Raw genomic sequence first — 11860 nt, forward strand, 5'->3', positions numbered from 1 at the left:
TTTCTGTTAATTGGAAGACAGCATGGGGGCGGGGCACTAGGCTTCAAGAGATCTTAAGAGGGCTGGTAGCTATCTTTGCACTGTCCCCTTTCACATTTTGGGTATATTTTAGAGGCTAGAGAAGGTTTGCAGGCTGAGATTTAATGTATGACCATGACCACCGGTATATGTCTCCTGCTTCACTGGATATTCCATATTCAATCATGTGGATATTATCCTAAAAAGGACACAGAGTTGGGAAGGGCAAGGGGCAAGTGTTGAGGCAGGGATGCTTGGGCAGTGTTTGAGGAGAGTGGTTGGGGGATGAATATGATCATGCTTCACTATATATGCATATGAAATTCTTAAGAATAAAGAAAAATTAGCATAAAAACCCACTATATGCAACCAAAATCACTGTTTTAAAATCTAATTTCTATCTATGTTTATGTAAATTTACACGAACGTTATAACAAAAACCTCTCAGCCCCACTTAAAGATTTGTCAAAGTCCTTCTACAGTCCAAGTGTGGATGTCTAAGTGATAAGGACAAAAAAGAGTGCCAATACTTGGATCTTAATCCTGGAAGGTCAGTGAGAACCCAGGGGTGGGCAGATGCCTCTAAAAATTCCAGCGTGAACAGATACCATGGAGGCACTAAAGGGTGAACACTAACCAGAATTTTCTTGGAAGAGGGGAACCATCGAACAAAAGGACTCTTATGCTTGAATGGTCAATAAGACTTTGACCCATCCCTGAAGATGGTGATGATAGGTTACCCCCATCCCCCAGCTATGGTTAAATTAGCAATTCAAGGTTTCAAGGTTAATTATTGGCCACCAACTCGGTCTTGAACACCAATAGGAAAGAATAATAACAACACCAAGCAGTTATGATATTTTGAAACACATACTACCAGGCCCTTACTAAGGCTCCCGGACTGACATCATTCAGTTAGGGGCCCTATCTACCTACAGGAGAGTCAGTAAGTGACTGGTCTCAGTCATTCTAAAAGGGACTTTACTAGGTGTTACTAACTAATCCAGTGGCTGTCAAACTCCATGGGTTACTAAGGAGTTGCACCTGGGCAGGGTCAGCATTCCTTTCTAGAAAATGGCTGAAATAAGTAGAAAGAGAGCCCCTACGAGAGCATTAAATCAACTAAGTAAGTACCGATACTTTCCCTTTAAAGTGAACCCTAAAGGTCAGTTGCAATAACTAAGTATAAAAGTCCACGACACAGAACTTCCACTTTCAAAACTGTCCTGGTGGAAAATTGTAGCACGATTGATAGAAACCCAGAGACAAAAGTTGGGGTTCAAACCGAAGGCCAGGAAAACAGAACAGCCAGCCACTGGTTCTTACCTCAGTCCGAAATGGCTATCCTGTATCTCAGAATGAGACTGTGATTTCAGAGCTGTCTCCTCCCATCTTATATTCCTCTCCAGTGCTGGGATTAAAGGAGTGCACCACTACCACCCAGTTTCCATGGCAAACTAGTGTGGCTACTGGGATTAAAGGTGTGTGTGACTACTGCCTGGTCTGTAAGGCTGATAAGTGTGGCTGTTTTACTCTCTGAATTTCAGGCAAGCTTTATTTATTAAAATACAAATGAAATATCACTACATTTCCACTTTTTGTCTAATATTAAAGAGGGAAAGTTATAATTAATGTAAGAAAAACTATATACAGGGGCTGGAGAGATGGCTCAGAAGTTAAGAGCATTGCCTGCTCTTCCAAAGGTCCTGAGTTCAGTTCCCAGCAACCACATGGTGGCTCACAACCATCTGTAATGGGGTCTTTTGCCCTCTTCTGGCCTGAAGGCATACACACAGACAGAATATTGTATACATGATAAATAAATAAATGTTTAAAAAAGGAAGAAAAAGGAAAAACTATATACAATAAGTACAATGACTATAAACAATATATACAGGCAATTAAGTACATCAACAATGTCTAGTCCATTTGCATTTGACAAATTCAGACAAAATACTCCATATCTATCCTATCTTGGTGAGTCCAAAGTCTTGTACCTAATTTACTTTCTATCTTAACTTGCTTTCTGAGTCTGGTAAGATACAACTCTAACTATCTAATCTTCAGCTTTCTCAGAGACCTAAGGAGGAAATAGTATAAACTGAGTAAGCAGGAAGTGTGAGCAGACAAAATTCAAATGGAATATTACTACAGAAGGTGTCTCGGTCACATGCAGGCTCCTCCATCACTCCAGGCAAATTCTTTCTTGACTGCCATAAAATTCTTCTCGGGATGTTCTGTCAAAACTAATTTTGTCTGGCTCTGACTAAATAAGAGTCTAATTCTGTCCGATTTTCCCCCAAATCCTCCATCACAGCTCTGTCATTTATCTACAGGCTCAGTATACTCTACCTGCCCTTTAGACAGACTTCAAAATGTTCCCCTTAGCTCCTGCATGGCTCAGACCCCAGGCAATGCACAGGGAACCAGTGGGCTCCTGGGACACACTAATTGATCACCTCTAGGTCTGTCCTATTTGCTATCTGTAACCTCAGAGACCCTTATGGCAAGTAATTCAGTGAATTCTTGTTGTAATATGGCAGGCTCTTTTTAACCTCTTCTCTTCTGAAGGGGCAGAATTTATTTACTCATTTATATTTAATGCCAGGCATTTTGCCATGCCTCTTCTCATGCCCAGTTTTCACAGGTCCTTGTTAGGCTGCGTGCCCACAGATGTAGCATTTCTTACTGTTCTTATTCAACTGGACATTTTCCGTCCCTGACACCTACAGTGGCTGAGTTCTTTTAAGAACTCTAAAGGCCTTTTGGCTAGAACAGTTCTGAGGCAACTTGTCCAGATGGGTTGGGATTCTCTTGGGGTCTTATGGTTTTTATTGGTGTGATAAAACACCGTGACTAAAAACAAGATGGTGAGGAAAGAGTTTATTTCAGTTTATACTTCCACATCACAGTCCATCATTGAGGGAAGTCAGGACAAGACCTCAAACAGAGGAGCCTGGAGGCAGGAGTTGGTGCAGAGGTCATGGAAGAGAGAGTTGCTTATTGGCTTACTCTTCATGGCTTGCTCAGTCTGCTTTCTTACACTATCCAGGTCACCTGCCTAAGAGTTGCACTGCCCACAGTGAGCTTGGCCCTCTTATATCAATTCTCAATCGATGAAATGCTCTCCAGTCATGCCACAGACCAATTGCTATGGAGGCATTTTCTTAATTTAGATTTCTTTTACCTACATGGTCCTAGCTTTGTGTCAAGTTGACATAAAAACTACCCAGCCCACATGTCTTGACCTCTTGTTTGCTTAATCTTCTGATGTAATTGGAATATTCTATATAGTGAAACATTAAGCTACTATCTTTGGGATATCAGCTATTACCATCAACCATGAAGCCTGTTTCACACCTTTGAGACTGTCTTGAATTCCAAAGGCTGTTATAGGCTAAGCCTTTGGTCTCTTGTGATGGTCATTCCTCTCTTCTCTAAAATACCCCAGTGCCTTCTAGGCCTGAGAGTTTTACAGCCTTATGGTAGATCAACCACAGCAGCTATGACACCAAGAGCCATGCTCAGCTCTGAAGTGGTTTCACAGTCAATACCTTGACGTTGCTGATCTATAGGTAGAAATGTAGAGATAAGTTTCCCACACAAAGCAAAGTGACTACATTTAACCATCAGCCTAGGAGCTTAGTACTTTCTTCTGATTTGCTATGAGGCCTCTGCTTGTCATGGGGGTCAAGCACATCCTAATATCAATTAAGATGCTAGTCACCTAGAATCACCCAGAACAGGCTAGCATAAACGTTTGTCTCTTATCTTTGGATTCTGAGGAACTCATGTGGATCAATATGTAATGAATTCATTGCTATAGGCATCAAGTTTTCAGCTTCCATCAGAGATGCAGACTAATAAATTAATATATAAGATAGTACATAAAAGTTACATTTATAGTACACTATAGGACTAGCCAGCACCAGTTTTCTCTAGGTGATGTGGGATTCCCTTCTGTATGCTGTGAATACCATTGATTAATAAAGGACGGCTTTGGACTTATAGCAGGGCAGAACTTAGCTAGATGGGGAAAACTAAACTGAATGCTGGAAGAAAGGAGGCAAAGGAGAGAGAAGCCATGTAGCCCTGCTGGAGACAAACGTTGAAACTTTATTATTTCGGGCTGAGCAGTCAGGAAACAAACAAGTGGCCTCCTTGCAACATCGAGGGGCCTCAAAGATAGCATACTTACTATTTCTCATATCTACACAGAACCATAGTCATAATTCAACAAGTTATCTTGGTTTTTCATGTGCTTTTAAGGGTTTTACCTTGGGACCTGCCTATTTGGGATCAGATTGTTGATAAAATTTTTGTTGTTTTTCAACTCAGGTTGTCTTTCTGCTTTTAGTGGAATGATGTTCAGGAAAGACTAGGTTGTGGTGGGCTTGAGGTGACACTTTCTTCTGTTAGTCTGTTGTTCAGGCACCAGGTTGTATCCCCAGACACCTACTGAAGTTGAGTACTGTCTGTAACTATAGTCACGGTCCAGCAATAAACACACCACACGGAGTGTGAGTTGATGACAAAACAATCATTCTGTAAATACAAAATGTTGTAGGAAATAGAAGACGGCCCCATCGTATCAAGTACATGGATTATTGAGAGAGGAAGTGAAGAGAGAGAAACAGTGGGGTAGTAGTTGGTATTGGGCTGCTTTACTGGAGGTAAAGAAGGGAATATTCACAGGAAGGAATGGCAGGCACAAAAACAAAAGGAAGAGGTGAGATGTAGAGGTTCTGCTTAGAAGTAGACGAAAGAGAAAGAGGTCCTGATATGCACTAAAATGATGTTGAACATGCTTATCTCTAACTAAGGAGGTCTACACGCAAAGGTTCTACAGTATAAAGTAGTCTGTGTTCTTTGGGAGAGGAAACTTATAGACTATAGTGTGTGGACAAAAACAAAGCAAAACAAAATAAAGGTGTGAACCACTGGGACCTAGGTGGCCTGTTACATTGACCATGTGTGTACTACAAATAAGGAAGAACTGTGGGAGACTGACTATGGGGTTACCATCTAACTTCTTGGGCTAGCAGGGAACCTTGGGATAAGGTCCAGAGCATGAATAAAGTCTCCAACCTTAAATGGTGAAGAAGAGCTCAGGCCAGAGCCTGGCTGGCTTTCCAACCTCAAGTGGGGAACTAAGGTTGTGGTGAAGCCTATGGAGGAAGGACAACCTTAGATGGTGAGGGAGGGCCAGGGCCTGGGCAAACACACCAACCGCAAACCGTGAACCCAGTTTCTCTTTTTCTTACTTAATGGGTTCTTTCTGTCCTTTCAAAATTTAGAAGAAACCTTTAATATGTTTGTGTTCATGTGACTACACTTGTGTGTGTATGTGCTTATGTGTGGTATGTGTATGTGAATGTGCTTGCATGTGTATGTGCTTGTGCCGTTTAGCCTCTGGTATACCCCAAATGTTGTCCATCCTATTTATGAAATAGGATCTCTTGTTTGCTCTGGAACTCTCTGACTACATCAGGCTTGTTGACCTGCAAGCTGTAAAGCTCTCCCTGACTTGGAACCTGTGACAGATGTTCATCACACACCGGGTAGAACTTTAGATTATGAGTGTAATCATTCCAGTATTTGGGTTATGAGCTAAATGTTCTGTTTTGATACTTTCAAATGCATAAGAAGACATATCATCTAATCCTACAGAGCCATGTGGATAGTTCACTGTTTCTAAACCCTTGAGTTTTAGTTCATTTGAAAGTTCAAGTATACTAAGTTTGTAGGACAAAGAAAATGCGAGACAGAGACTATTAAAGTCCTTTAAATCCTTATTCTTGTCTTCTGTGCCAATGAATATTTCAGGAATGTCTACATATTTAATAGAATGTAATATTGCAAGTGGGGAAGAAGTCAACAGAGAGACAAATTGCTCTTGCTTTATCATCACCTTGAATACCTGCTTTTTTTATAAAAAAAAATCAGGAGAGTTTTTTTTCAGAAGGAGATTATTTAAATTTGATATTAGAGCAATTTAATCACACAATTTGGAATAGAGATTTAGACTTAAATCTTTTATCTGTTAATGTGAAGAAAAAAATGCCTATAGCTAGGTTTCTAAGCAAAATAGCCAACATAGACAGCACCGGGTTGGTTTTGATAACTCCCTTGTCAAGTCCAACAGGTGTGCTCTGTGTGATGTGGTGGGCATTCTACCATGCCTGCATAATGTCTGTTCCCTGCTGCAAAAAAATAAATAAATAAATAAATAAAAAACTTTGCAGTCCAAACGTCTGTGTTTATATAACATGTCCTTGCTATGACCAGTTGAACAGAAGGAGATATGCGGGAGGAAAACACCAGAAAACCACCATGACCTTATGCCCTAAACATCATTAGAATTGAGGAGCAAAACATCTTGCCCTGAATTCCATTCTGGCAGTTGAGAGAATGTGCAGCTGCCTGGCTGGGCAGCTGGGTTTGAGTGAGTGAGCAGGGGCTCCCCCACTGCCAGGAGAGCTGCATGCTTCTCTCTGGCTGCCAGCTCAGTCTTGTCACTCCTGCTTTTGTGGCTCCCAGCTTTTCCAGCTGTGTCAGCTGCAGGATTCCAAGTGCTCCCAACCTTCTTTCCTAATAAATTATATTTCAAATGACACCCAGGAATCTGTAGTGGAAAAACAGAACACATGTACATTGTACTCTAAATAATCAATACTGAAAAATACAGGAAAATATGTCAATAGTTTTGGACTCTCTTAATCATCCTTTGAAAAACATACTATTTTAAATAAATCATTTGGGGACTGTATGTATGTATGCAATGTATTTTGATCATGTTCACCCCCACTCTTCTACCCAACTTCTTCAGGCTCTAACTCCCTATCCCCCACCTCTTTCCAATGTCATATTCTTAGAAAAAGCCCTACGCACTCAATTTGTGCTGCCCATATAATTATGGGTAATACGCTACCCAATGAAGTACGGTCAAGCTACTGGGGACCACATTCCCAAAGAAAACTGACTTTGTCTTTCCTAGCAGTCATCAGCTGTCAAAAGCTTCTCAGCTAGAGGTGAGGGCTCTGAGCCCTTCCCCATTCCAAGATGTGATGTTAACTGACTTAATCTCATGTAGGTTTGTAGAAGCAACCACAGCTGATATGACATTATAAGTACAATAGCCCTGTCACGTCCAGGAAACAGTTTGGCTTGGTTTCTTACTGACCTTGGCTCTTACCCTCTTCCCCGGTGTCCTCTGAGGCTTTGAGAGATGGCCTCTGCATCAGCTTCTGCCTCTGCGTTACTTCCCTGTTAAGAGTTTCTGTCCTGGCTTCCTTTGATGATGATGATTTGGAAGTACAAATCAAGTAAATCCTTTCCTCCCCACCTTGCTTTTGGTCACGGTGTTTGATTACAGCAACAGAAACCCTAAGATAGCGTGTGACATAGATGTCCCACTTACAGCTGAGGGTCCCACAAATACCTGTTTTCTGTATTTTGACCAGTTCTGAATTTCTGTTTTGTTGTCCACTGCACAACAAAACTTCTCTGATGAGGACTAAGGGCTGAACTCGTCCTTGAGTACAGAGATGCGTATTTAGAGAACAGTTTGATACTATGTCTATCTAGCAAAGTCATAGTAGCAGTTTCCCCCAATCCCATGAGCTCCAGAACCAAGGATTCTTCATCAGATCTACAGGACAAGGTGTGCATTTCCGCTTGTGTGTGGTCCTTATATCTCACAACAATGTTGTTGGCTACTCCCGTACCATTTGCACCAGCTTTGCATCAAAGGCATACATATGTTTCCAGGCTGGTTATTATTGTAGCTAACAGCATTCACAGTTGTATAGGAATGGCAATGCTTTCTTTCTCCCTGTAGACTTCATGACACCTTATGAAAGCTAGCCAGCAGGCAGGAAGCTTCCTGGATAGTGCCAACTTAATTGTTCTATAACCAGTGACCAAAGGGTATGATGCATACAGCCATAGGATCTTACAATAAGTTCTGATGGGCAACCAGGAGCGATAGCATAATTTGGCAATCTGTGTTTCCTGAGAGGAACAGCATTATCCTGAGTGGAGCAACAAACTTGTACATACACAAATTAGCAGGTTTCCAAATGGCTTTTTCAAGTATCTTAGTATTAATTATCCCTTCCCAACCTCTTCTGTTCTATCTTCCTAATCCCCTTCTCACTTTAATTCTTTTTCTTCATTGTATCCTTTCTCTTTCATATTACCTGCATTCTATGACCCATATTCTACATACTGTCTTTCTTCCTCCCTTTCAGTGGCCCAAAGTGTTACTTCAAGTTAAACACACAAATCTAAAGATTTAGTTCTGAACCTTACACATGCAGCATTTGTCTCTCTGGGTCTGGGTTAGCTCACTCAAAGTCATTTTTCCAGTTTTCTTGGCATCATTAACTAAGCTAGTTGTAAAAGATTTACCTTGTATTAACAGATACCTAAAAACTGTTTTTGATTAAGCGCTTCTTCCCATTTGAATTCACGAGGCAACTAGAAGCAGAATGAGAGCCAGACATTCTGTCTCAGCACTGCTTTTGTCTCTTTGACTTTAGGTTATCTAAGTTTGATGTGGGAGTGACTTCTTTATCTATCTGTTGCTTTCATTGGTTAATTAATAAAGAAAACTGCTTGGCCTGATAGGGCAGAATTTGGATAGGTGGAGTAGACAGAACAGAATGCTGGGAAGAAAGAAGCCGAGTCAGACAGTCGCCATGACTTTCCCACTCCAGACAGACGCAGGTTAAGATCTTTCCTGGTAAGCCAGCTCGTGGTGCTACACAGAATATTAGAAATGGGTTAGAACAATATGTAAGAGCTAGCCAATAAGAGGTTAAAACTAATGGGCCAAGCAGTATTTAAAAGAATACAGTTTCCATGTAATTATTTCGGAGCATAAAGCTAGCCATGCGGGTGGCCGGGTGCCAGGAACTTAGCCCACCGCTCCTATTACAACATAAGTTATCGTCCCAGTACATTAAAACAAGGGAAATTAAAACTGCTGGAGTAATGACTCAGCAGTTAAGATCACTTATTGCTCTGTTGTAGGACCCAGATTAGACTCCCAGAATACACATGGCAGCTCACAACTGGGGGAGGCACGGAGGTCCTTGTGCTCACAAATGAGCACTAGGGTGACTATGAATGTCAAGCACACAAACTTGCCTCTTCAAAGAAAAAGATATACGATCTGTTTTCTACCTGAAGGTTGGGAGAGGACGTGGTTAATAACCTGGTGACCTTTGCACTCTCTGTGTGGCTGAGACCACACCAAATCCTCCCCCAGACCCTTATCAAGAGCTTCTCAATCTACAGAACTCATCTTTATGGAAGATGTCACATGTAGTCAATCTATAGAACTCATCTTTATGGTGGATGTCATATGCATTTTACAAAGAGTTTCGGTGCAGTCATGTCTCAAGCTTTATTGTACACACAGGTTGAGTTATTTATTACCAGGACATTTTCCACCAAATTGTGCTGTGCTTGAATATGCCAAAGGAGATACTATAAATGATACTATAGAAATACAGTATACAATTACAGATGACTTAGCAGCAGATTGCAACACTTCAAAGAAATGAGCAAATCCATGGAGACATTTAGGTCTGCTCACTGCTTTTGTAAGTCTGTGTGCCTTGGCATCATGTGATTATCAGTTTTTACAATTTTACCTTAATTGTTACATAGTGACCTTTTTCTTTCTTCTTAGCATTTTTATATTATCATCTGAAGTTGGAGGCTACTTGTTCATTTCATGGCCACCCAGACTCCTGAAGTAACCACACAGAAACTGCATTAATTAAATCACTGTTTGGCCAATCACTATAGCATATTCCTAGCAAACTGTTACATATTAAATTAACCCATTTCTATTATTTAATATTTTGCCATGAGGCTCATGGCCTACCTGCAAGATTTCAGTGTGTCTGTCTCTGGCGGCAGCTCCAGGGCTTCTCCTGACTCCGCCTCCTTTCTTCCAGCATTTGGTTTAGTTTCCTTGCCTAGCTCTGGTCTTTTGTGTTTGAATTTACTTTTTAAGCTTTCTCAGGATTTACATGTATTTAACTGGTACCTGTTGGAGTGCCAATTTGATAAAACATCTGTGTTCCTTATGCCATTACAATTCTGCAGCTGAAATATCTGCTTTGTTTGGGCTTATTTTCCTTCCTTCCTTCCTTCCTTCTTTCCTTCCTTCCTTCCTTCCTTCCTTCCTTCCTTCCTTCCTTCCTTCCTTCCTTCCTTCCTTCCTTCCCTCCTTCCTTCCTTCCCTCCTTCCTTTCTTTTTTGGTTTTTCAAGACAGGGTTTTTCTGTGGCTTTGGAGCCTGTCCTGGAACTAGCTCTTGTAGACCAGGCTGGCCTCGAACTCACAGAGATCCACCTGCCTCTGCCTCCCAAGTACTAGGACTAAAGGTGTGCACCACCACCGCCCAGCTTCAGACTTGTTTTCATTGCTGCCTCAGGATCATGCACTTCTCACATGGGCCTTTGTAGGCTTCAATGCATCTAACTGTGTAATGGGAGGTTTCTCTCCTGCCCCAGTTCCTGAATAATCAGTCAGAGACTTACTATTATTTATAAATGCTTGACTGATGGCTCAGGCTTATTATTAGCTGGCTCTTACATTTGAATTAATCCATATTTTTTAGTCTGTGCTTTGTCACCTGGTTTGTGGCTTGTTACCTCATTTTCTACCTGTCTTGATTCCTTGGTGGATGATTGGCATCTCCCAGGCTCTGCCTTTCTTCTCTTGTATCTCTGCTTGGGTTTTTTTTAACTCTCTCTGTCCTGCTTTACCACGGGCCAAAGCAGCTTTATTTATCAACCAATGAGAGCAACACATATTCAAAGCATACAAAAAGACCATCCGACAGCATACCTGGATTATTTTTCCTTTTACAATGGTGAAATCTCACACATCTTCCATCATGCGGCCCAGTGACAAGGGCTTTTAAGTCTTTGTCCAGACAGGGTATTGCCCTCAGACATGACCTTTCTCAAGCATTATACACCTTCCTGTCTACAGCCAAGACCAGATCTCATGTTTTGTCTCCAAACTATACCATGAATTAGGAGCAGAGATGCAACTGGAGGCCAGAGGTAAGTGATCAGCCCATAGATGGGCTTTCTTAGTTTATATACTTCACATTGAACCCCCCCCCCATTGACTTTTTAAAAAGGATCTTCAGTCAACTGAAAACATGTAGTAGGTTAAAACGTGGTAAAATGTATTCTTGGGTCAAAGCAATACGAAAGAACAGATATGTCACCATCTTGCCGAGAAAGATGACTCCACACCCACCCTCTTCCTTGAGCTTCCCAAAGCACACACTCCAGTATTTGGAGATCAAAATCAAGTCCTTGATATTCTACCACACTCCTGGAATGACCTCTTAAACAGACCATCCACTGGTCTGCTGGGTCCCCAGAAGCCACCCTTGTTTAGTGCCTGACTCTGACCGGCACCTAGGACATCCACTATCTCTCAACAAACCCTGCTTAAGCAGAGTCCAGTGTCTTTACTCACTTTGGGGCTTTACTCTCCCCCATTCCTCTTCTGCACCATCTCTCGGGCTGTCCACCCTGCAAGGATCCACCTGATTCACCTTTCCAAGTCCTACCTATTTCCCAAAGCTTTCCGGGACACCTTCTGCTCAGTTCCATTCCTTCAGTCATATGCACACCACACTTAAACCCGTGGGGGAGCTCTGCCCTGTGCTTCTCTTATTCCATGACCACAGACTGCACAATCCAGGGGAAAAGGGAAGGGGGCTCACAGGCTGGGGCAGCTGCCATTTTCCATTTGCTGCCCCTTCTTGTGCTTTATTTGTGTTTCAAAGGCTTGTGTTTAGG

The sequence above is a fragment of the Chionomys nivalis genome, chromosome 18, assembly GCF_950005125.1.
Source record: "Chionomys nivalis chromosome 18, mChiNiv1.1, whole genome shotgun sequence".
In the NCBI taxonomy this organism is placed as follows: Eukaryota; Metazoa; Chordata; class Mammalia; order Rodentia; family Cricetidae; genus Chionomys; species Chionomys nivalis.